This window comes from Protopterus annectens, chromosome 5.part0 (assembly GCF_019279795.1).
Source record: "Protopterus annectens isolate FY-2018-M chromosome 5.part0, PAN1.0, whole genome shotgun sequence".
Taxonomy (NCBI): Eukaryota; Metazoa; Chordata; order Ceratodontiformes; family Protopteridae; genus Protopterus; species Protopterus annectens.
The window spans coordinates 555,390,360-555,417,513 of record NC_056735.1 but is presented as its reverse complement, the minus strand read 5'-3'; positions in this window follow the sequence as shown (position 1 = coordinate 555,417,513).

Genomic DNA, 27,154 nt, shown 5'->3' with positions numbered 1-27,154 from the left:
AGATTAACTGCATTTATATCAGTAGTGTAGTTTATATCTAAAAAGAATCATACTTCTGAATCTAACCAAGGTTTAAATTGTTTTAATTGTGTTATGTAAGCTAGAATTCTTGACATAACAATTAATTTCTTATACTCTGCATGTATTTTGAGAATTAATGAATTATGATCTGAAAAGAGACAAGGGATTATGGAAAATGTTATTTTTTAATTTAGCTTTTTAGATATGAAGATTTTATCAGTTCGTGTATGTGTCCCAAATCTGTGGTCTTGGTGTGAAAATAATAATGAATTGTTCTCCTTATAACTAAATATATCAATTAGATTAAAGCTTTCTTCCCATTTCTTAAGTACCTTCCCTATAGAACTTACACGTAAATTTATTTTGCTTGTGGTCTCTAATTTGTCTAATATATAATTAAAGTCACTTCCCAAAATCAAATTCCCTTTATGTACTCTAGTTATTAGATCCATGTGTTTTCTTATTGTCCCAACCCCAATACCTGGAAACCAATATATATTTACTAATGTCCAGAGTCTATTGTTATATTTTACTATTACTATGGCTAGGAGTTCTTCTTTATCTTCATATTTGTAAATGATTTGAGGCATAGTGACATTTTATTCCATAAAATTAAAGTTCTCCTAGTCTTTTTCTTATACGAAGAGTGACATAAGTTCATATATTCATTAGGATTTCTGCTAAAGGTATCATTTGTTTTAAAGTGAGTCTATTGAAGAAATACTGCTTGTACTTTATTTAATTTCATATATCTTAATAAATTAGATCTTTTCCTTGGATTGTTTAAACCATTAGTGTTTAAGGATAAAATAGTCAAGTTCATTCTCAGTATTTAACTTTACATCATATTTGTTTTGTATTATATTTTGTAATACCATACCAAATGTAAAATGTGCAACTACTGTGTTAATAATTCTCATTGTAGTCAATATTTTAATTTTGGTCAAATAACTTAAAATAGAGTTTAGTTTAGGCCAATAAAAAAAGAAAAAAGAAAAATGCCAAAATTACTTGCATAAAAAGTATATAAATATTTTTGTAAACCCTCTAATGTACAAGAAGTGAAATACACTTCCAATCTGCTAGATGAGAAGAAATCTAACAGATTGCCTACCATAACTTCCCTCATGAAAAAAGAAAGAAAAAAAATCTACCCCTTTCGAGCTACAGTACACCTTTTCTCTTATCTTGGAGATTTAACAATATTAGTTATTTTTCCCATATAACTATTAATAATGAATTAAGATAATGTATGGAAATGAGTATAGATGTGGTAATACAATTTAATTTTAGATTAGATTAGACTTCTTTTTCAGAATATAATCATTCTATCATGCACTACTTAAACATTTATTTATAAAGTAAAATCTCATTTATAACACAGCAAATGTTGTTTAACATTAGTTCTCTTTAGCCTGAGAGTAGTATATATACATATCAATAGTCTCCAGTATTCTGATATGACCAATATACTAATGATTATGTCAGGTAAACACTCTCCTACCTACTGAAAATATATTATAACTGAGTGAAGTAGATTTAGAAATGTATCAATAAGTGAAGATAAATATGGACAAGTCTATTCAGAACACTTGAATCATACTACAAAAACTATGTAGTACATAGAATGAATGCTTAAGAGTTGTGTTCACTAGAGATGATAATGTAAATATGTTTGAGTGAACAATACATGTTATAAATCTCTACGTATCACTCACATGCTTTCAATTAGAGACAAATGAAAGCATAACCATATTCAATTTATTTTATGTCCACCCACGAATGTAGTGACAAATTATAAGAAAAAATGAAGGACAACATTAGACCATAGTGATCACTCACTGATGATGAAACAGAAGCAATTTGCCCTGATAAGTGATCATGTGGGTGAGCAATTTATAAACTTCTTAATACTAATGCATAGTTATAATATCAATTTATATTATGAGAATATCATCACAGAATATTGAACACAATACTAGTCAAGACAGAACATTATTGAAACTGTTCTGCACAGCCACAGTTCCTTAGAACCTTTATGATAGAGTGTTTATCAAAGACTGTGTCATGCAGTAAGATACAAGAGCAGGCAGACACCCTTCTTTGTTATTAAATTGTTAAAAGTAATGACACTAAAAAATACAAAACCTATTAAGCTGAACAGTGCCTTAAGAAATCTCTCTAGCTCATATCTAATTAGTGTTCTACTTGAATTTCTCATCAAGAATTACAATTTACAAATCTGTCTTATTTTACTACTTGAAGCAGTAGCAAAAGGAGGCCATGAAGACATTTTCTCATGGGCCATTTACTTTAAATAAATCAAGATGAAATTCCAGGGTGAACTAATTTTACCAACCATCTCACTAAAAAACTGATATCCTTATTATTTAAACAGTTGTCAGTATTCAGTAAAAATAGCACCTGCATAATAGTCAGATATACAACTAATGTCTGAAGGATTAAAGGTAGTCTATGTTATAAATCCCTGCCTTAACCAGATGTGTAGCATACAGAATATCATTTAGCATTTGCATTTCTTAGGAACCTATGTTTGTAAATGTGTAATTCAAACAATTCTTGGTAGAATGAATGACATCTAAACTACTGTATTATGCAAATTTATGTGCAATTTTACTATAGGTTTCTCAGTACTTCCCCGTCATCAAGGCAACTCCCACAATGCATCAACAGGCACTCACAAGACTGTCTGAAATGCCAATTTTATGAGTTATAGAACCATGGCTTAAAGTCTTGCTGGGAATAAATCAACTGTTCATCATAGAAAATAAGTACACATGCCCACACAATTTAGTAGTTGCAGTTAAGCAACTACTTGCATGTTGGTGTAAGAATTTTGGCTAATTACCAGCATCTTTTCCACTTTACTGAAAGTTAAACCCCACTTATCAAAGATTATAAAGCACTAAAGGGTGAGGAGAGTAATCAGTATTTTACTATCTAGTGTATTCACTATTTATTTGATTACTACTTAATCAATTCAATTGAACACATCTAGGCAGTGTGAGCAGAGGAAAATAACAACACTGCACAGTACAGGGTTTACTATGTTATCTAATAAAGCAATGTGCACATTATATTCAAATAAGCAGGAGTTATAAGTACAAGGTAATAAGTCCCTTTGTGGCTTGAAGTTAGATGATTTCTGTTACCAGGTTAATGAAGTATTCAGTATAATATGTCTAAAACCTGTCTTAATTTTACTTATTATGTGCACAGAAGTATGTCACAACTGCAGCTGATGTGTGTATCTCACACACATATTTTCCTATTTACACTTGCAATGCTGCAACAGATGCTTACAAAACTATCAGACGTCATTTTATTGGATCACCATAGCATAGTGTATCTTATAGCTTAGTAGGAATAATTCAGAAGTAAGAAAGGACTGTGTTTGCTTCAAGTGTATTGCACTGTTGGTTGATGAAATATGTTCGGCATTTTCATTTTCGCCGATTATGTATTTTGCTCTTTTTGTACATCGACCTTTATGTGTCGATGTACATGTATTCACTGTTTACAGCTTTCAAGTTTATAATATAGACCCGCTCCTAGTAACATGTAGGCAACTTCAAATATTGAAATTAAATTTACAAAACACAGGAAGGAGTCAGAATAACAACCTGAGAACACTTTGCATGAACTTATAGTACCATTATATCAGTTATGCACTTGGTGATTTAAGTATGGACAGATTCTTCAAGATTGGAGACATGCACTTATTAAACCTATTTTTAAGGGAAATGATAACAGGACACATGCAGTGTCATGCAGACCTGTATGTTTGCTTTCATGCTGTGAAAAAATAATGGAGAAAGTCATTTTGGAGAAATTGTTATCAGAATTAGAAAGGTTGGGACTTGAAACCATATATCAGCATACATATGACAAAATCAGGTCTATAACTACTTGCAACATAATGTTCTATAACAGTATAACTCTATACTAGTTATACAGCTCAAATCCATCTACTATCTTCCCTTCTTTACTGCTCACAAATATTTACCAGTCTTTACAAATCAAACCTAAATATTCTTGAATCTTGCTTTAGCAAAATTGCCAAATTTGCCACTAATCAATCTTAAAGATCTTACCATTGCACTGCCCTTCTCCAGCTAAATTGGTTAGAGCTGCCTCATCTTCTTACTCTGAATCAGCTACTAACTACCCATACAGTCTTATACAAACTTGACAACTGCCAGCTCTATCTGACCTTATCCAACCCTACAGTAACCTAACATCTCTTAGGTCTGCTGATAAAGTATTGTTGAAGGTTAACAAAGCTCAAAACTCTCACGGGATCTCCTTCTACTTCCATATCATTGCCAAACACTGAAACTCTCTACCTCAGCAGATTCTATCCATCAATGATGCACATACATTAAAACATTCACTAAAAGAATATTTCACCAAACATAGGCTTTGCTCCTGTTCTCACCCAGGCTAACTACTGTAACCCCTTAATGTCTAACTTCCCTCTTTACACTACCCTTTCTCAATATCTCCTGTTTGTTAAGCCTTCTTATTCTCAGTTTGTGTTATTTTATCCTAAAAAAATTCTTATAAACATGTATTCTTTTTTATTTTGTACTACTGTTTGTATATCGTACTACTGTTTGTATATTGTTTACATATTACTACCATTGTTACTTGCTTTTAGAAACTATGTTAGGAACTTTGCAATTGAGCTTCTGTTTGTATTATTTTATGCACTCTAAACATACTAATAGCCATATGACAAATGTAAAAACATTGTAATCTTCTTGAGAGCTTTTCTCTCTAGGTCTCTGCTGAAAACAGGCTTCTGGCCCAGTCAGACACTGCTAGGTTAGCAAATGAAAATAAATAAATATATAAAGAAAGAAAGAAAGAAAGAAAGAAAGAAAGAAAGAAAGAAAGAAAGAAAGAAAATAATAACAAATATAAATGAAAAAGTTTGCTATGATGTACTTTATATAGACTTATCTTTAGCAGGTTCATACACAAAACACTGATCAATAAATTAGAACAACTAGATATTGTTGTAATCTTGATGAGATGGGTATCTGTATGGCTTAAAAATAGGACATTGCAAGTATCAAATAGCAGCTGGACAGGTGAAATTCTATGTCAGGGTGTTCCAAAGGGCTCTGTCCTAGGCCCATACTTGCTTAGGTTGTATCTTTTGGAGCTATCTTTTTCATCTGAGGTGTTTTACAGTCTGTATGCAGATTTGTTACAGACAGAGCATGTTTGAAAAAGAACTTGAAAAAATGTACCATTTTGGCACAAGAAAATAGTATGCTGATAACTATATAAAAAATAAGCATCTGAGATTTGGGAGATATAGACTGAAAGATGAATATTAAACACATCTCACAGTGATAGGACCTGGGTATATGGGTGGATCCAGCTTGGAATTTTTCTAATCATATCAACCAATTGGTTAATGATAGTTATAGAAGTATCGGTTGTATAAAATAGATTTATAAAGTCTAGGAAATCAGAAATGATGAAATCATTGCTTTTTAGTGACATTAGAACCAAACTTGAGTATGGAATTACACTATGGAAACCATATATGAAAACAAGCATGAAAAAACTGGAAAGAGTATTTTGGAAATATAACAAGGGCATCCACGGATGTGAAAATTTAAGTTATCATGCAAAACTAAAATATTTGAATATATACAGGTCTCATATAGCTATTTAAGAGGAAACCTTATTCAGGTATATAGGGTATCTTGAAACAAGTACTTCTGTGAAATGTTGGGGTCATCAACAGGTGGAAGAGAATCATCAGACAACCTGTGTAGAATATTATATAGAAATGAGAGGTGTCGATTGTATGAGCGAGTTGCTGATGCATGGAATAGACTACCAAATTACATCAAAGCAAGCACTAGTACAGAAATTTTTAAGAAAACCCTGGGCACTTATTATGGGAATAAATGTTTTGGTATATTGGCAGGCCAGACAGATATTATTGTCCATGCCATAAATATTTGCAGGTATGCATGCATATATGTATGCACATGTGTAAATTTATATTCTAATTTCTTGTCTGCACATTTTGTTAATTCGTACCTTTATATCACTGTTTTTCTTTGCACTGTAATTTTGGTACTCTTTCAGGCTAATACTGAAAATGATCCATCACAATCAAAGCACTACTCCAGTCAACAAAGGATAAATAAAATAAACATTAAAATAAAAATCACTCACACACATATGCATAAACATGAACACAGACAGAGGAAAGCAGATGGAGGAGACAGTATCCCTCAGGAAGACATCATAGTGAGGCATAATGTTTAAAATATACATTTCATTACATTTGGATTCACCATCCCATTAACCATGCCCTATATATATATATATATATATATATATATATATATATATATATATATATATATATATATATATATATATTCCTAAGTAAAATTCAATAGCCAATGAGAAACTGCAGAGTAAGCTACTAGATCAAGAATGTCATTAATTCTGTTTCTTGCAGAGATTATGCATCGATTTATTCTTTTCTCAAGCTGTTCTATCACTATTGTCATCACAACTCAAATACTGCAATTGACTTACAGTAGCAGTGAAAAGTGGTTAGAGATTACATGGAATTCGTACTTGCATAATACACAGTTTAACTAGGAATACCATTTAGTGGGCTTTGATTGCAGGAAAAAAAATCAGAAGTAGTGCTGGTTCCATTTGAATTATAAGGCTAACACATTTGCTAACCTTTAACATGCTTAACAACACATTGGGCCTATAGGACTGTTACGATTTCACTGATGGCCTCTAGTAAGGAAAATATATATCCATGCTGACGGTGGATGTAGACAGCTTCAAATGACAGAATTATGAATACCTTCATCAGATATTCTGTTGATTTTTATGGCTATACTGGATATTTTATTTGCTCCCATGCTGCTTTTCTGTTTAAGGTAGTAACAAGCTCTTCTTTAGCATCCTTACACGCCAGTTCTGACCACACCATCTTAAAAAAGAAAGAGTTCTAATTGAGAACCACAAATAATAAAGTCCTGTGCATGAAAGCTCTTCTTAGTCAGAAATCCGTTTGACCTTTTACTGAATTTTTACATAAAAATCTGATCTGCCTAGAATGAATTAAAATAAGAAATTTTGTAGTCTGGCTCCATGGTGCAGAGGGATAGAGCCTTAACTGCTACCCAGTTAAACAGAGTTCAAATAGCAGATCAAACACTGGTGAAGTTAGATGGGGAACGAGACAGGTGAAGTGGCACGGCATGCACACTTCTCTTAGTGGGTGGCAAAGGTTTCCTGGGGAGCAGACTGGAAAATGTGATTTCCCTGATGGGGACTGGAGACATGGGAACCACTTCAGGCATTTCAAGTCTGGTGGCCATGCTGCTTCCTGGCAATGCCCCCTGCAGACGTAAGTCATGGGCAGAATGGTTAGCCCATTGCACATCCCCCTTCCCCTGCTTAGCTGAGTGTGCTTAGGGAGATAGGATGAAAGTAGCGTTAATATTGAACCAACCCTGATAGAGGTCTATATGACTTTGCTTCATGATTGTCCCTCAAACCAGTGATGGGAAATGAATTTACTGACCAGTCAGAAGGGGACTGATGATCAACAGACAATTGCTAGCAAAAAGTGCAAAAAATAATTTACCATTCAAGAAACTGCAATACAAATCAATCTAAGTGAATAGCACTTCAACTTTACAGACAGTAATAATTAACCACTGACTCTACAATCCTCCCAAACAACTAACAAATCTGGAGAATGTCAGTTTGACCTGTGCATAGCTGGAATTCATTCATGGCATCCACTATCTGATAAATGCTTCAGTGGACAGAAAGCACTAATGTCTTTATTACAAATTACAAGTAATCTCGGTAACTACATTACATGGTATTGAGATACATCAGTCTTCCTGTATTTTTAAATGTTATATCAAAAAATAAGATTTTAAAATTTAGGTTTATGATAAAATATTGGGATTGTGATTAAATATTTCATTAGTATATTAATGTACTACTGAAGGAATTACCCAAAAACAATGAATTAGTGTGATCCCAAAATGAACCTAGAAGTGCAACAACATGCTGTTCTTTAGCACTGGGCAAAGTTGTATTTTACTGGATTGTGTAAAAGTGAAAGGTAAGAAGCATTAATAGAAAGAATGTTTCAATCAGAATATAATTTTCTGAATAAAGCAATATGTGGTTTAATTCTCTATTTGTCAAAGTATTTATTTATGTATATATGCATGTTTGTATGCATGTATGTATTTATGTATGTATGAATGTATGTATGCAAGTATTTATTTATTTATTTATTAATTGCAGATTTCTTCTGGGGTATATTGTACCTGTAAACAATTAGTTTTGCAGGAAAAAAAAAACACAGACAACTTCATACCACACATACATCAATTTGACATAGGCAGATGTAAGTTTAAAAATTTTAACAGGTTTAGTAGGCTGGAATATATTAATAAAGAATTAGTGCTTCCTTTACATTAACTCAAAACAGAAGTGCATGAAACCAAAATAACCCGACAGTACATATTCAAAACCTAAACGTCCCATGCATTAGAAAACTTAAATCTGCATGAACCACAGTATTTAAAAGAAACAAAAGTTAGATAGAACTTTACAAAAAAAAGCCTTACATAATATACTAACTCTAACAACACATGAACATTCTACTGGTCTCTGTTTATAGGTGTTTCTGAAGGCAAATAATATTAACATATTACAGTATGTAAATAGGCCTTCAATCAAAACTTGCCCAATAGAAGCAAATTCCAGCAAAATGTGATCTGACAAAAACCCATGATAATCAGCTGCAAACTGAGTTGCTTTGTAGCTGCTTAGACCAATAAATGTGAGCTGAATTTCCTGCATATCATTCCAATAGAGCAGTGCAACTGTGCATTTGTGTCTGTATGCATGAGTGTGTGCTGGCAAGTGCTTGTGTGTGTGTGTGTGTGTGTGTGTGTGTGTGTGTGTGTGTGTGTGTGTGTGTGTGTTTGTGTGTGTGTGTACATGTGAGTAGAACCATGGATCTTAGTCCTTTTATGTAGGTTACAACTATTCATGTGTCAGCACTGATTCTATTATGCTAGTCAAGGTACACTGGATGGCATACTATACACTAGCTTGCTTCTTTGTTCTATCTCCCCAGATGTGAATCTGTCACTGAAACAACACATACAATTCTTGCTATGCATTTTATCTTGCCAAAAACATATCCTGAATTCTGAGCATTCATGGCTGTCTTCTCTAGTATGGCAAAAAGCTGTCTATGAGAAAATATGTGTATGCAGTTAAGTAATGCTTTGGAATATCACAAATTAGCTAATAATCGCTTAGTCCAGATACAATTGAATAACAGTTCCTTGACAGAAGTGATGATACAAATGAGATGTGTATCTGACAGTATGGAAGAGGGATTGTTGATGCATAATACTAGGGTACCAGTTTGTTATGCTTTGCCAAAGGTAAATAAAATCTCCACTGCCACCACAGGAAGATCCACTGTATCACAAGTCCATATTCCATTGGAAAGATTATGTGTGGTTATATATCTTGTTTTACAGCCTTATGTTATATAATTAAGGTCATACATTAGAGACAGTAAATGATTTTTTCAGGAAATAATGATGGTTAATAGGCATAGTTCTTTTTTTCTTTGTTACAATAGATGTATGTAGTTTATATTCATCAAGAGGTCATGATACAGGTAAACTTCAGTTAATTATTATGTTAAGGATTTGACATATTGTTTTATTTTATTACATTATTAAATTTAGTATTACCGATAATTGTTTCTTTTCTCAATGGGTCTTATTATACCTCCGGATTTACGAAGCCCTTTATAGCGTGCAGGATTAGTTTAAGAGCTATTTTCAGCAATATGGCTGACGTGCGATCCAGGAATGAGCTCCCGGGAAGTGCATGTGAGCTCTTAGGTCAATCCTGCATGGACTGAGCTCCTGTATGCAAATTATCTTCGTTTGCAGATGGAGACCATGCAAATGAGGGTAATATGCGATCCAGGAAGCTGACAGCCGCCCGTGCAGGACGATTGCAGTGTGCAGAAATGTACTTTGTTAATAACCGAGTACAGTTCAGCAATCTACAAAAACGAAGCTATGACAGCTCCAAATAAAGGCTGCATGTCATTGATGAAGCATGCCAATGTCCAAGCAGAAGGCCATTGGCAGTGCAAAATGTAATAGAAAAAAAATAAACAACTTTTATTTTTATCTTCGCCGATCTCGCCTGGTTAAGCATAGGGAAGCGATGCTCAAACGGGATCAGGGGGAAATTAACAAAAATAAACCTAAAATAAGCATTCTAACTAAAATCAGTATTCTGCCATGCATGTCAATGGCAGTCAGAAGACAACCTGGCCAGTGCGTAATGGTTGCTAAGAGGGGAGGGTCAGTCTGGGACATGTAACTATGCATTAGCAGGCAATCCTATGCAAATGAGGGAAGGGTTAGTGAATCCCAGATTTTCCCAGGGTGTGAGGCAGGTCCCAAGATTGTAAGAGTATAAATAGCTGGGTGCAAGAATAGGATATAGGTGACATCATGGAGGGGGGTGTCAGACATACTGTAAATGGATTGGAGACCTGTGGCTCGGGATTGCTCCTAGCATAGCACAGCTAAGCTAGGGGTGTGTCTAAACCTGCCTAGCACTCTTTCAAAAGTGTAAGTGGGTGTGCTCGCTGCACACCAGGTTGTACAGGAAGAAAAAGGAAGTTAAACCAGGAAAAAGCAGCTCCGTGCACATTTGAACACTCCATTTGCACTGCATGCACACGGGCCTAAACAAGGATGCAATGGGAAGGGAAAACAGCAGTAGAAAGGTAATCAAGGAGACCTAGTTGAGCTGCCAGGTGAAATGTATCAGAATCAGCTAATAACACAGGAAGCAGACCAGCCCAGCCTAGAACACCACTATAAACCAAGCAAACATCTACCCCCCTGTTTTTTCCACACTCTACACCACCGGCGTATAAAAGTGGGGACATTTTAAAACCAAACCTACAAAATGAGAAGGGCTGCAGCTGGCAACATAGAACAACATGTGCAAGAGGCTGAGGGTGGTGAGGATGTCAATGTTGCTGAACAACCCACAGTGAGGAGAGAGAGAAGAGTGTACAGACCCAGGGCAACCTACCAGAGGCTATATAAGCTGGAGATAGTGGAGGCTATAGGGTGGACAGAGACCTCTTACAGCAAATCATTGAGCTGTGCAGGCCACACCTGACACACCACACTGGCCACGGGAAACCCATCTCAGTGGATACCAAGGTATGTGTAAGCCTAGGTATACTAGCCACAGGTACCTCCCAAACTACAACTGGGGATAACATGGGCATCTCACAGGCATCAGCATCCAGAGTATTCCATCAGTTCCTGGATGCCATGTCAGCACATGCCAGTGAGCACGTATATTTCCTCAACACATGTGAGGTATTGACCCGCAATATGCTTCTCTTCCACCAAATAGCTAACTACCCTGGGGTAGTGGGTGCTCTAGACAGCACACACTATGCATCAAAGTACCACCTGGTGAGCAGGGTAGGGCTTACATCAACTGCAGGGGCATCCCCTCCATCAACTGCCAGGTTGTATGTGATGCCCAGGGCATTATACTGAATGTGTGTGCTGGCTGCCCTGGAAGCTATGACGATTCACACATATGGCAACTGACGCAGCTGTACCACAGATTTGCCGATGTGGACATCACCTAATGGGGGATGCTGGGTACCCACTGGAGCCATGGCTGATGACAGCCATCAGAAATGTACACACACCTAAACAACAACGCCATAATGATGCACACGCACAGGCCAGACATATAATAGAGTGCGTGTTTGGGATGCTCAGGTCACGGTTCCAGTGTCTGGACACTACCGGTGAAGCCCTGCAGTATTTACCAGCTACATGTACCCAAATAGTATGTGCTACGCTACACAATATGGTTCTGCAGAAACTGCTGCAGCAGCAACAGCATGGGACAGGGCCACACAACCCCCCACCAATGCCAAGGCCTGTACAGGTACAGGGTGACTCGGAGGAGGAACAACCTGAACCTTCTCCGGTAGGCATAAGGGGACATGCCCAGTATGCCCTGGCCTTTGCAAAGAGGTAATGCATAGCATATGCACTGACACAGTAGGGCCCCAGGGAATGACACCTCTCTCTGACTCACACAGACAGTAAAATGGATGCCAAACATAACACTACCTGTGCCTAACCATGTATAGGGAGTGTACTACGTGCATCCAACATAGGCAGCCCTCCAGCACCATCCTCAAGTCCGGCACACCCTCAAGGTAAGCCCATCAACCTACCAATTGTCAAATGGAGTAGAATGTGTTTTTACCTGTAGCTATGGTATGGATGTGAACATGCAAGGGAATTGGGTGGCCAGATGTCAAGGCAGCAGAGAGTAGACACTCATAGTGGCATGAGATCTGTAACACATACTGGAGTCACCATAATAGCCAGTACTACACAGGGTGACAAAACCCACTGCAGGAAATGGCCTGTGCAACAGGGGTGTCCATAAGAGCCACACATACCAGTCAGGAAGGATCACATACCCAGCAACAGTCTCAGCTAGCAGGTCAGGTGAAGACAAACACAAACAAATGCTGTACTATGGCCTCCAAATGTGCCCTATGGTTAGCCCTCCCCCAGGCCTACACAGACAGACCACAGCAGGACAGGCAGTTGGATGTGAGTTGTGAAGGCTAGGAAGTCAGACACTAATATGAAGGTAAACAAAGCTAGGATCTGTACTACACTGGTAAGCCCTAGCCAGCAGGATAGGTAAGACTACAGACTGAAATGGAGTACCTGACTTACCAGTACAGTCCTAGCAAATGTGTACAAGTATCAGGTGCGCCCCCCCCCATCCAACGTACACATAGAGTAACAGTCACGTGTGCCCCTCCACTCATGTGTAGAACAGTAGAAACAGTCAGGTGTCCCCCCATGCAGAAATGCAGCAACAGTCAATGACAAATGACTGATGGATACCTTGCAGACACAGCATGCTACCTGTTGGTGTACAACAAAAGGTCAGCACCAGAGTACAAACATTCTGGACGTTGTCCACACATAACACAGATGGCCATACTTGGCATGATCACACACTTAGAGGAATGAAGGCAATGTCAGTCAACAACATACTGAGAGGTCATACTGGACATGCTCACACACTTAAACACATGAAGGCCATGTCTGCAAACAACAGTGGACCAGACATATCTGGAAGTTGCAGATCTCAGTGTGAACACATGTCAGTATGCACCACTCCTGCCTTGCAAACACAGTGGATAGGAATGTAGTCAAATACGTAAGGACAACACACTATAATAAGCCCCAGGCACACAGGCATAGATGTGTGGAAGAGGGTGACTGTGACAAGGAGCCTTGCGGGCCTGTCCCAACTGGCACACAGCCTAAGGGCCCCCAACACATGAGGTGCAGATGTAAACCACTGCGGATACTAGCCACCAGTACCTGTCAGCATGACAGACTATGTGGTGTACGTGCCAGCTGTGAAACAAGACTGTACAAGGGATCAGCCATCTAGTAGCCGTATACACGCACCTGTGACATATGACCCCGTGTGTGCCCGCATGTGGCATGTCAACCCCTAAATAAATGGGGTATGGCCCATGCACACACTGCCCTCCCCATAGCAGTAGTATGACAAGCCTGCTGAGGTCATCCAATGTGAATTACACCTTTGGGAGAGCTATAGCTCAGTAAAATGCATGGCGCATCCCATAACTGCATACTGCTGTAGTGACAGAGTAGTTAGGTAGTAGTACTAACCCCAGAACTGTCAATTGCGTGAGTGTGTGTTTATGTGTGTGCTTGTCTGTCTCTGACTGTGTAGAGTGAAATGCTTGTTAGGTTACTCACACTCCATGCAATACATATATTCAACTTTGGCAAGGCTGCTGATATCACTCACATAGAAGTACACCTCTGGGAACATGATAGCCCTGTTATCACCATGGCACATCATGTAACTGCTTACTGCTGTAGTGTGAGAAACTAGTTAGGCAGGTGTTCGAACCCCAACTGTGTGTGTGTGTGTGTGTGTGTGTGTGTGTGTGTGTGTGTGTGTGTGTGTGTGTCTGACTGGGTAGAGAGCAAGGCTTTTTAGGCTACTCACACTCCATACAATACAAATATACTACTTTGCCAAGGCTGCTGATGTCACTCATCTAGAAATACACCTCTGGGAAATTGATAGCCCAGTAATCGCCGTAGAGCATTCTGTTACTGTGTACTGCTGTAGTGTGATTTAGAATGGTGGTAGTGTTCCATCTCCATCCATGCCAGTTCCGGATGTGATGTGTGTGTTGTAGTGTCTGTGTATGGAGCAATGCATTATAGGCTACTCACTCGCAGTACATTACAAATGCCCTACTTTGGTAGTCCTGCTGATGTCATTAATTGTGAAATGCACCTTTGAGGAAGATGAACTTCAGTAATGTCCATGGCGCGTAATATATCTGCGTAGTGCTGTAGTGTAGTAAACCAGCTAGGTAGGTGTTCTACTCCCAGACATGACAGGTGTGTGTGTGTGTGTGTGTGTGTGTGTGTGTGTGTGTGTGTGTGTGTTTGTAACTCATATCCTGTGTAGAGGTGGTTGTGAGTCTGGGACACCTGTGGGCAATGTGGAGGGGTTTTGCTAATTTCATTTATGATGGCCGTACTATATATCACAATGTTAACCATACAAGGATAGCAGATGTAAATGGCTGAGAGGCTGGGGTGCAAAGTCATACCCATACATGAGACATCAAGGCTTGCCAATCACAGTTAGCAACCCCACTGTGCCTTCACATGTGACTCACAATGGACATACCATACCTGACAACATGGCCTGTATGGACAGATGACACTGACATCAGGAAATGCTGTTAGCATGCTATCAATGTGGGTGCAGGGTAAATCTGCTGACCAGTACTACTCCATCCCACACATGGGAAAGACTGGCACATCTGATGATGAGCTTTGTTCACAGTATGGGTCAGACACCCCAGGTACAGTTCCACATGTCACTGTATATGCATGTGGGATGTGTGCACATCCTAGACACCATCCAAGTCATGGACTAGGGAACACATACATGGCAAGTGATGCACAGCATTGGCCACACACAATTGTCAGCCAGGTGCCTGGAAGACAGATGCAATACCCACCTGTGTATGCAAATGCAGAAGCTAAAGGCCTATGCCACAATGCAGACCATTGTCATGTGGGCTGATGCCAAGGTATACCCATCGCCTACCCTTGTATAGCCTGCTGGCACTGTTGGCCACCACACACCCATGCAGACATGCCCCCAAGCATGTTCGAACTGGACCCTGTGTGCTTGTGTGTGTGTGTTGTATGGTGCATATGTCCACATCCACATGCACTACTCCGCTAAGAGACAGTGAAGCATGCTGCCTTATGTCTGACACCCCCTCATACTCACTGCCCATATGACCTTTGTATCACCCGTATGGTGCATGTGTTCCCTGCACATTGATGTGTTGTGGCAATCCCACTAGAGACGGGTTGAACTCCTGGCCCTGCCAAGTGTGTTAATGTGTGTGCGTCCCTGTGTGAGGGGGCCTGTGCTGACACTGGCAACTGTTCATGCAGACAGGCACATGTACGTCACCTACTGTATATCTACCGTATCCCTGTTGCAGATGTCAATCACCATCACATATATGTTCTGAGTGCTCCCAACCAGATAACCCATGTGGCACATCCAATAACAGCATCGGACTGTGATAGCACTACATAGCTGTCAGGTGTTTGATACCCTGTGCTGGTAGGCGTGTGACACAAACATGCGTCGGTTTTACCCTCCCACTCCTCCCTGGCATGTATTTGCCTCTGTCTGCCTCCTCCACTCTCTCTCTGGCAGATGTGGAGGCCCACGCCTGCATTGCTTACATAGCAGCATGTGTATTTAACGTGATGCTCATGATCGGCTGATGGCCTCTGCACATATTGCAGGCCTTCCCTAGCCGATTGCATGTGGAACAGGTGTGGTAACATTCCCATAGCCAATTGCCTGGAAATGCACTCCAATACCTGGGAACATCCTGGTGGTGTTGGCCCTTGTCTGTCACTGTGAGCAGGAGCTAGAACTGTTGTTTGGCAAACAGCATTTCAGATGGGTTGAGGATTTACCTCTAACAACATACACTGTGGGAAGAGGGCAACAAACAGGAGGGGGATGTGCCTGATCTGACTACGAACTGTAAGTGCTGCTATACTGCATGTGGAGTAATGTTGGATTGACAGTGTTTGTCTGGATATGCCGGTCATACATGTCGTAATACCTGCCATGTCAGTATGTATATCAGGAATCCGTATCTGCAGGCTCATTTGCAGACTGGGCAGTGTTGTGCCTTTGGTGTCATGTGTTAGCCATGATGCATCTATCTGTGGTATTCAGAAGGTACTGTGAGGATTGCAGTCTGTTGATGGTGAAGGCCATGACAGCTACTGGCTACATATCCCTCATTGTATATATGTTGCAACAAACCCCGTTACAATGGTAGATTAATGAGGGTATCACAGCAACATGTCTATATTGGCCCTGTGTATGTGCTATCAGCCACACCTCTGTCAACCTTTGTACATATGTCATGCATAAAGTGGTGCATATGTGCTGTACACCATAGATAGAGTCAACATATGTGATAACACGCCAGTGATATATCAGAGTACTACACATGTCATGTACAGTAGAGGTTACACTTAATGCCATACCCATGAAATCCTGTGGATGTTTGTACAGTACTGAGGGCTGTATAGTGATGATGAATGTCAGCAGTGTGTGTATTGTTAAGATGTACTGTGGCCTGTGTACAGACTGTGGTAGATGTCATTGTTCTAGCTTCCCTTCTATCTGTTGTTACATGCTGCCCCACTGCATGGTACCGTATTACCTTACATGTGTGTACAGCCATACACACACATGTCCCATATCACAGACAGCCATCAGACTGGACTGTGTAGCAGCCCAGTATATGTAGGCTCATGCTGTGAGTGGCACATATGAGGATGGTGTAGGACAGAAAGTCCATATACTGTATTAGTATGCTAGCATACCATTTGTGGCTGTGGCTGTGTTCACATTGGTTGTGGCTATATATGCAGGTACTGTGCCATGATAACCTTAGGATGTCTGTCAGTAGCCAGTGGCACACATGTTATGAGCAGATGTCACCTTACAAACACATCGTGTCTGTGACAACAATCCCAATGACAGTAGCAAATGTCTACTAATATACGAGCTATACATAACAGACATCCCCCTGCACTACTACATTGGGAATATAGGGGCTGGGGTAGGGCTACACTCCATGTCCAGGACATATGGTGGGACGATGTGGACATGTATGTATCCAGATAGCCATATATATGTGTGTATAGATATATATATATATATATATATATATATATATATATATATATATATATATATATATATATATATATATATATATATATATATATATATATATATATGAGTACACATGTGTAGTACTTCCAATTACCACTGTCATGGCAACCACCCACTATAAATCCCTACATCATGTGGGTGTATTCCCTGTACATTTCCTGTGTGATGGACATCTTTCCTGTGTTCCTGTGTGTGGGCATCAATGTTACAGACAGCAGGTAGCAATACCTCTTACAGGAGAACCTGCACACTCAGCGCAGCCACATATATGTAGGAGGATCAAGACATACAGACAGACTGTGAGTAGAGTGCTGGTACTGGTGTTACAGGGTGTGTGTGTATGTGTGTGTGTGTGTGTGTGTGTGTGTGTGTGTGTGCATAGCTCACTACTGTGGGCCATCCTCTTTTTGGACAGAGGTATGCCTATCATGTGTTGTCTGTCCACCACACAGGTCCTGTGTCAGATATTACACTGGCAGTGTGTGTGTTGCATGCTAGCAGTACATGGCTATATCCATTTGTGCACCTGATGTTGTATTCCTGCATAAGTGTATGTTACAACACATCCTGTAACACCAGCATGTTCCGGGGTATGTTACTGCAATACTGTGGGTATGGCCCTGCGTTCCTGCCGTTGTCCTCCACATAGATGGCAGCCTTTGTCCTGCTGTAATACGGGTATGGGTTGTTAGGTAATGGCCTATCATTCACCACTGCTAGCATTCCTACTATCATCCCAGCCATAGCGTGGACACCCACAGCATTTTTGGCCAGGGACCATACATGTGACAGATACACTGACATTACCACAAGTAATGAATGTCCCCCTAGGCCTTGACTACAGGGTGTAATGGAAGGCTGCTGAACTACATCTGATATTGTTGACTGTTATGTATCGTGCAGGCAAATCCATTGTCATCTGTTGCACAAATTGAAGGGCTTAGCCTGGACACCATAGTATGATATCTATATCCGCACTGTCTGCATCGACTGTTATGTGTGGGCCTTGCATCCATCACTGGTTATATACATCAACATCCATGCGCTGTCAGTAATGGCATACATTACTATATGGTACACAAATAAAGGTTGTTTGTGTATACATACCTGTGTGTCGTGTCATGTCCTTTGAATTGTGAGTGGGTATATGTACAATGTAAGTATCCCCTTTGTGGGGCTGGTTGCCACACTACACATGTCACAGGTACCCGTTACAGGGCTTGTGGCTGGGGGTATACTTTGCACCCAGTACATCCACACTACTGCTACACATGTATGGCTACTAATACCCTTTTTCTGTGTATATGTGTATGTACCCATATATCCCATATATCGTATCTATCTATATATATATATATATATATATATATATATATATATATATATATATATATATATATATACCTGCACATGATCGTCATTGTATGGATATGGGTGCATATCTGTATCGTTGTGATGTGTAGCCCTTCAGCATAGTACACTCCCTACGGTACAATGGCGTATCTGCATGATATGTTACAGGTATTGGCCTTACATGTACAGGTGACATGGATAACTGTTGGAGCATTGTAGCTGTGTTGTGGTGGGTCCTGCTGTCAAGTACTGCATGTGCTGGATATTGTTTGCACAGCATATCTGTTAGAGCTGGGGGGGTTACATTGCAGTAATTACCAGGTTTCCCTTATGTGTTCAACACCTCCATTAACTGTGCTCATGGTCAGTTATGTTGTACGGAGTGGGACAGGAGTCCATTCCCATGTGGAAATCATATACACATGTATATCTGTATATATATATATATATATATATATATATATATATATATATATATATATATATATATATTCTTTTTATGTATATCTGCATAAGTATATATGTTATACCCCATATATAGACAGAGGGAACTGGACACTCTAGCTATGTATATGTATCTATATATATATATATATATATATATATATATATATATATATATATATATATATATATACACTGAACATATTAATCTATCTCTGTATGACTGCTGTTATATGGTTATTTGTGAGTCATACATACACATATATATACCTATACCTGTCTATCTCTCTGCATTAACAGAAGTATAGCTGTCCATATGTGCATGCATGTTTGGCCTATATGTGTGGCCTGTACCTCATTCTCTTGGCAATTGACATGGATGACCTTAGGACTGAGGTCAGTCATTCGTGAAGACACGTACATGTTTCAGATGTATCATCTCCAGCAATATATGTGTTCTAACATATATAACTGTGTAACTTGCAACGTTTGAAATGTATTAGAGCAGGATATGACAGATATCCCTATATGTACCCACATTATGGCGCACTATGTCCGTGATTCATGTATTATTAGGTTGTGTGGTGTGTTATTACTACATTCCCTGTGCTGTTGACTGATTGTGCTCGATGATATGTAAGTGGAATGAGTGGTTATATAAATATATCATAGTTTAATGGTAAATCACATAGTGCATGATGTGCAGTGTCCCAGGTGTGGCCTTTCAACAGGCTGTATATTGTGTTTCAGGGCAAAACACCAGCTGTCGGCTACAGAGTGAGTGACAGACATGTGAGCAGTCGTACGCGGGTGTGCGCATGTATGCGCAGAGCTAAGCAATGCTAAGCTCAGGTTGCATTACCTTACACTCAGCTAGCATCTATTTAGCTCAATCTATGTAGGCAATGCTTACCCCCATGTGAATACACGTACACCCACTTACAACTGCATATCCATGCGTACCACAGCTATTATGTGCTTACACATGCTTACTAGTGCCTTAGTCAGTATGCCACTTCACATGTGCATTTAAGGCAGTACTCCTGTGCAAATATAAATGTTACTTAGTAGGTTATACAACACAATGAAGTTAACATACGGATATCACATGGAAAATAGGATGTGCTGCAGTGGGACTCGACCTGGGAATGCGTGCGCGGTAGGCAGATGCTCTGGCCACTACACTATTGCTGTTTTGCTTCATTTGCATATGTCTACCATAATGACATGCACATGTTCCCTTCCCCTGGCCACTGAGCTCCCCGTACACAGCATTCATCCATGTCACGGTTGCTGGCCCTGCCTTACTACACCTCCACATATTTCCCTCTCTGAACGTCTCGGTACACCTCCAGTATACTGTCCTCACCCAAGCGTCTGCAGACTCCTCATCCTTTTAGTCCATGTAAGTACCAGACTTCCCCTGATCCTCCTCCGATACTGGTGGTGGCATCGATGTGACCCACAACTATTGGTTCATCCCACCAGGGACAGACCTGTTGTTGTGTCAAGAGTAGAACTAGCTGATCTACAGTGTTTCTCCCACTGGTAGCATCCTGCCAGGGTATTGTGCAGCAGCGGTTTGCTCACACACCTTCCCAGCCTCATTTCCTGGTTTCATGGTACCAACACCCCAGGTGTGACATACTGTGCATGAAGCATGCTCACATGCCCCCACGGTGTGCACCGTATATCATTATTCCCTTCGGTATTATGCAGGACTACTGGTCTCACAGTATGATTGGACAGGCACTGTTCTGTTCTACACATAGACTGTTCATAATACTGTGGTTGAGCAATGGACACGTGTTCTGGTATTAATCTATACACGTATATGCATTTCCTATACTGTTGGATGCCTGTGCTGGATGATGAGTTAGTGATCACAGCAGCTGAATGTGTATCCACCATGGCTTAGTGGAACTCATGTCTACTATAGTGTGCAGGGTCGGGGTTTGCAACCTGGCAGTGCAGATTATTTTGTTAATAGCCACAACAACAGCTGTTGGCTACAGAGTTACTGAGGCACTGTAGAACATTTGTAGGCAGGTATGCGCTTGTTTGCGCATAGCACAACATTACTGACCTATGGTTGCGGTGTTTTGCCCTCAGTTAGCCTCTGCATTGCTTCACCAGTGTGCTACTCGCATACTGGTGGCCAAACAGGATTACATCCACTTGCTCCCACATACACACGCCCAATGTTGTGCATTTTGTTCACATCTGTCAACCGGGACACTCGGAATGTATGCTTGTCCATTGTCAGCGGTGGCCCGGGGTTTAGAGCTCCACATTGGCCCCAGCTACATATCCCAATTAATACTGGGGTGATCACATTTATTGAAGGTACCAGCCATAACATAGCTACATCCCCATAAAACATGCTTAGTTTACGTTAAACTGTCAGTATTATCCATGATTAGGTCAGGTTTACATGTCAGGTATGACTGTTGACAAAGGTCATTTTATGGTGAGGTTTGATTCCTGTTTCACAGGTCTGGATAGGTTACATGCAAGTATTTGGGGTAGGTGTAGTTATTCCATACTTGTGTGGTACAGCAGAGGCGAATAGCTAAGGAGTAGGTAGATAGGTAGTGGGGGTGACATTGTAACTGTATAGTAGCCCATAGGTATAATTGGATGGGGAGCAATAGGGAAGGTATGTCAGATGTTGGGATTTGCATGCAAGGCAGGACAAGAGGTGTTGGTATCACTAGTTGATGTAGTGGTATAGAGTGTGAGGTGGGGGGAAGGGTTTCACAAGGTGGTGAGCTTGTGCTGCTCCAGGTGTGCTTGTGGTGTTCCTTCATGTGTTAGTTACATGTGTCCTGTGGGACAGCTGTGTTACTACATTTGGGTTGGGGTTACAGATACTGGCAATATAGTGGGGGAAGAGGGTGTCACCTACATGTACCCATAGACATTAAGAGGAATGAAACAGGGGGCTGATAGGTACATGGTGTGCATGGGGCACAAAGGGGGGTGTTGGTAGGGGAATTATCCAGGGATGTGCATGATGGCTGCAGGGAAGGTCCACAGCTGGCCATGTTGTCTATGGCAACAGCTGTGCAAATGCACTGCATTTGGTGTTTGCGTTGGAAACTCACACCCCTGGGTGGGGGTGAGGACTTCAGTAATATCTTGCGATGCGTATTACATCGGCTTACATGCCTACAGTGGGGTGTTGCGACCATGTGTTCATAAGTGTTGTGTAGTGGGTAATGCAACAACCCATATGGTTATACTGTACTTTGCCATGTACACTGAACTGTGCTGTGGTGGAACCCATATCAGGAATGGCTGCCCATTAGGCGTAAACATGCCTGTCAACTGTACAGGTTTGGCGGCTTGTCCAGAGTTTGCCTCATAATATTTGTGTGTTCCTCTTACAATTGCACCTGTCTGGCAAATACCTGGGAACTGATGCCATTAAATACAGACAAGAAATTGGGTTTAAGACTCCACATCCTTCAGACGAGTCATGCTAATTCACAACCTATTATTCTATCAGCTTTCTAAGGTTGTAAGTGGAATATGTGCTTTCTGTCCCTATTTGTCCCTCCAATGGTTTAGGTTCTGTCCAGTGATTTAGCTCTTAGACGATGAGAGGTATGGGCGTAAACTCTGCCCAATTTGCAATATTGCTGACATCCCTGGGGCGGACTGATTACAACTGCGCCAGCCAACACCTGCACGTCTAGGCCCATAATTGCATACCCATAGTTCCCCCACCTGGCCCTCCTCTACAGCACTCATCCTTACTGTGGGTACAGGTGGAGTCTAACCACACCACTACACACTGTCCACTCTCCACATGTTGGGACCCATGTCGTACGTTGTCTTGACCCATGGGTCATCAGGCTTGCACAACCTACTGGTCCGTGTACGTATACATCCTGGTTAGATAAATCATTACAGGGACTGACTCCGATTATCATTAATTTATGGGGTGTCTCACAAGGGACATTGATGTCTTTGTTTCAAGATTAGATGTGGCAGGTCTCTCCCACTGATAGTATCCTGCCTGTGGTCTGGGAAGTGGTGGTGTGTTTAATGGTATCGCGTGTTTGTATGTTTCACCTGTCTAGGTGGGAGGGGAGTTGATGCTACGTGTTACACGTTTGTTGATTGGACCCACACCCCCATTGGCATGGCCTGTGAACATATGTAATCCTTAACTGGTATATCATATCTATATATGTATATATATATATATATATATATATCTAGAGAGAGAGAGAGAGAGAGAGAGAGAGAGATGCTGTATATTACTATTTAACAAATTGTTTTCTACTCCTGAGGAGCTTTTCTCACTGGCTCTCTGCTGTAAATGAGCCAGAAGCTCAGCCAAACTTTCCCGGTTAACAGATGTGATTTAAATACATAATTCAATTAATATCCTAGCTATATATATGTGTATGTTTACACACATATATACATATATATTTCTTCATATCTATATACATATATAAGTATATATCTGTATTTGTATGCATATATATATATATATATATATATATATATATATATATATATATATAGATATATAGATATATATATATATATATTGCTGTATATATATATATATATATATATATATATATATATGTCTAACAACATATGGATGTATGGGTGTCTGCATATGTGTATGTCCATATGTGGGTGTTTAATTATATTCTGTCTCTGTATGTACACATTTGTACTACAAAGAGGGGGAGGTTTCACTCCATGTAACTATGGGTAAATATACACACACGCCTCTACAGTTTTACATCTACATCTGGTTATAGCGTTCTTTGCTATGTACAATACACTGTGCTGCAGTGGGACTCGTAGTGGGAGTGGCTGTCCATTGGGTGGCAGCCCTGCCCAATGCACACTATTGCTTACATCCCTGGGGCGGTCCACATAGACCCACTCCAGCCAACACATGCTCAGCTACACCCATAATTTCATACCCATAGTTCTCAATCCGCACATCCTCTTCAGCACTTTTCCTTACTCCGGGTGCAGGTCGGGTCTGGCCACACCTGTACACTGTACCCACTCCCCACTTGTCAGGACCCATCATGTATGTTGTCCGTCCCATGGATCATCAGGCTTCCTGTACCTTGTAAACTGGGAACATGCATGGCCTGTCATTCGACATCGGTGTAATGGCAGGAAACCCAAATATGTTTGACTTTTTGGGTGTCCCACAAGGGATATACATGTCTTTGTTTTAAGATTGGACTTGGTGGGTCTCTCCTACTGGTAGTATCCTGCCTGTAGTCTGGGAAGCAGTAGTGTATTTACTTTTATTGTGTTTCTGTATGTTTCACCTGTCTAGCTGGGGGGAGGGTTGATGCTACGTGTTACATGTTTGTTGATTGGACAACTTACCCCCATTTGCACGGCCTGTGAACATATGTAATTCGTAACTGCTGTATCATATCCTAGCTATATACATGTGTATATTTACACACACACACACACACACACACACACACACACACATATATATATATATATATATATATATATATATATATATATATATATAGGTTCATAGGTTCATAGGTTCATACTAGGCTATCTGCCCGAGGGCATTTATAAGCCTAGCCCAAAGTTTTGTGGCTTACGCCACCCCTTTAGTTTGGAGAAACTACGCCCATTATTTTGTTGTGCCTCTGTCGAGCAGTGACACTGAGGTAACCCCTGGGGTGTATCTGCGATCTCCCATCCATTGGTCAAGATTCCTCTTGAACAAGGCCAGCGAGGTGCTCTGCCTCACATAAACTGGGCTTTTGTTCCACAGCATAGGGAGTCTTTGGGTGATGAATCTATCCCTCCAGCACGTCCTATTAATAACCGTGTTGAGGTTTAAGTCTCCCGCCCTTGTGGCTCTGAGGGATCTAGATTTTTTGAGATGAAGCATGTTCATCAAATCTGGGTTTGACATGGCCTTGCATGTCAGGCATAGGTCACCTCTGAGCAAGCGGTAAGCAACTGAATATAACTGGAGTTCTTTCAGTCAGGCAGCATAAGACATATTTTTGAGACCCTTTATCCTTTTGGTGAGGAACTTTTGTGGCCTCTCCAGCTGCTGCAAGTGTCTGGTCAGATACATTCCGAATGGGGCATTGTACTCGATCATTGGTCTGATGAGTGATGAGTATAGGGAGACTATGACTTCCCTTGATCTAGATGTGAATCCCTTCATGATAAGGTGGGCAATGTAGAAGGTCTTCCTAACTACTTTTGCAATATGAGTGTCGAATGAAACGCTACTGTCAACCTGGATTCCTAGGTCCCTAATAACTTCTTCTGTGTTCAGGGGATTGCCACCTATATGGTAGCTAGGGGTAACCTTATTTTTCCCGAAGGGTATGACTATGCATTTCTTGGCATTTAACTTTAGGCCATGGCTCTGGCACCAGTTATCCGTTTCTGTGAGACCCTTCTGAAGGATATCTGTGTCGGATGTGTTTTCAACTACGGCGCCCAGTTTGCAGTCATCTGCAAACTTTGTCAGCCATAACCCTCCTGTGTTTGCTTGTACTTCAGAAAAGTAGATGCCAAACAAGAGTGGGCCCAGGACTGAGCCCTGTGGGACACCACTTGTGACAGGCTTTGAGTCTGACATGGCGCCAGCAACTCTGACCCTGTGAGTTCTGTCACTCAGCCAGTTTGCAACCCATCTTGCAATGTATGGGTTTACATTTAGGTTGATGAGTTTTTCAATGATACCAGAGTGAGGTATTGTATCAAAAGCCTTCGCCAGGTCTAGGTAGGCTGTATGGACTGCCTTTCCCTCGTCAATGGCCTTGGTGACTGTTTCGAAAAAGTCAACCAAGTTTAAAAGGCATGATCTGCCTTTGACAAAGCCAAACTGGGTTGGATCCAAAGTCTGCAAGTTCCCTATGTCTTTATTTATGAGATCCATTATGATCCTCTCCATGGCTTTGCAGATAAGGCTTGTCAAGCTAATGGGACGGTAATTTCCAGGGTCGGTGGAGGCACCGCCTTTGTGGAGTGGGACCACAGTCGCTGCGCCACTCCTGGAGTGTATCCGGAGGTGAGACTAAGATTAAACAGCTGTCCTAACTGTGGGTTTAATTCCTCGTTGAGTTCATGGAGCACACAGCCGGGACACCATCAGGTCCCATGGATGCTGTGTTCTTTGCCTTGGAGAGAGCAGTTCTCACCTGGGCGTTAGAGATGTTTGGGGGCTACAATCATTTGGTATAGATATCTCTCCTTTAGGGGAGGGGAGAAGTTTGCACTGAACCTGTCAGCCAGTATGTTGGCAATGTCTGTAGGATCAGTAATCTTCACATCATTTTGAACTAATTCTGAGCATATCTGGGAGTTTCCTCCTAGGTTTCTGACATAGCTAAAGAATGCCTTATGGTTGTCTTTAGAGTCCTTAGCTATTTTTTCTCAAAATTAGCTTTGGATGATTTTATGAGAGCTCTTAGCTTTTTACTTATAGTGATCAGCGGTGTCTTACCTTTTAAGGATTTTGCTCTATCTTGTAGTAGCTTTCTCCTTTTGTTGTAGAGTTTGTTTATGGCTGGGGTCCACCAGACTGGACGCTTGCCTTTGGTACAAAGAGTCTTTGTTTTGCTTGGGATTGCCTGATCCATGCAGCCTGCAGGTGCTCGTAGAAGCCATTCGTAAGTGATTCAGCGGTTGGAGTGATGTTAACCAGCGGCCCAGGGGCGTTAAAGGAGACCACACTAGACTTTAGAAGTGTGAAGTCGGCTTTCGAGAAGTTCTTTACTGTGGTCTTTTTCATTTCGGTGGGGGGATGAGGACCTCCAGCGAG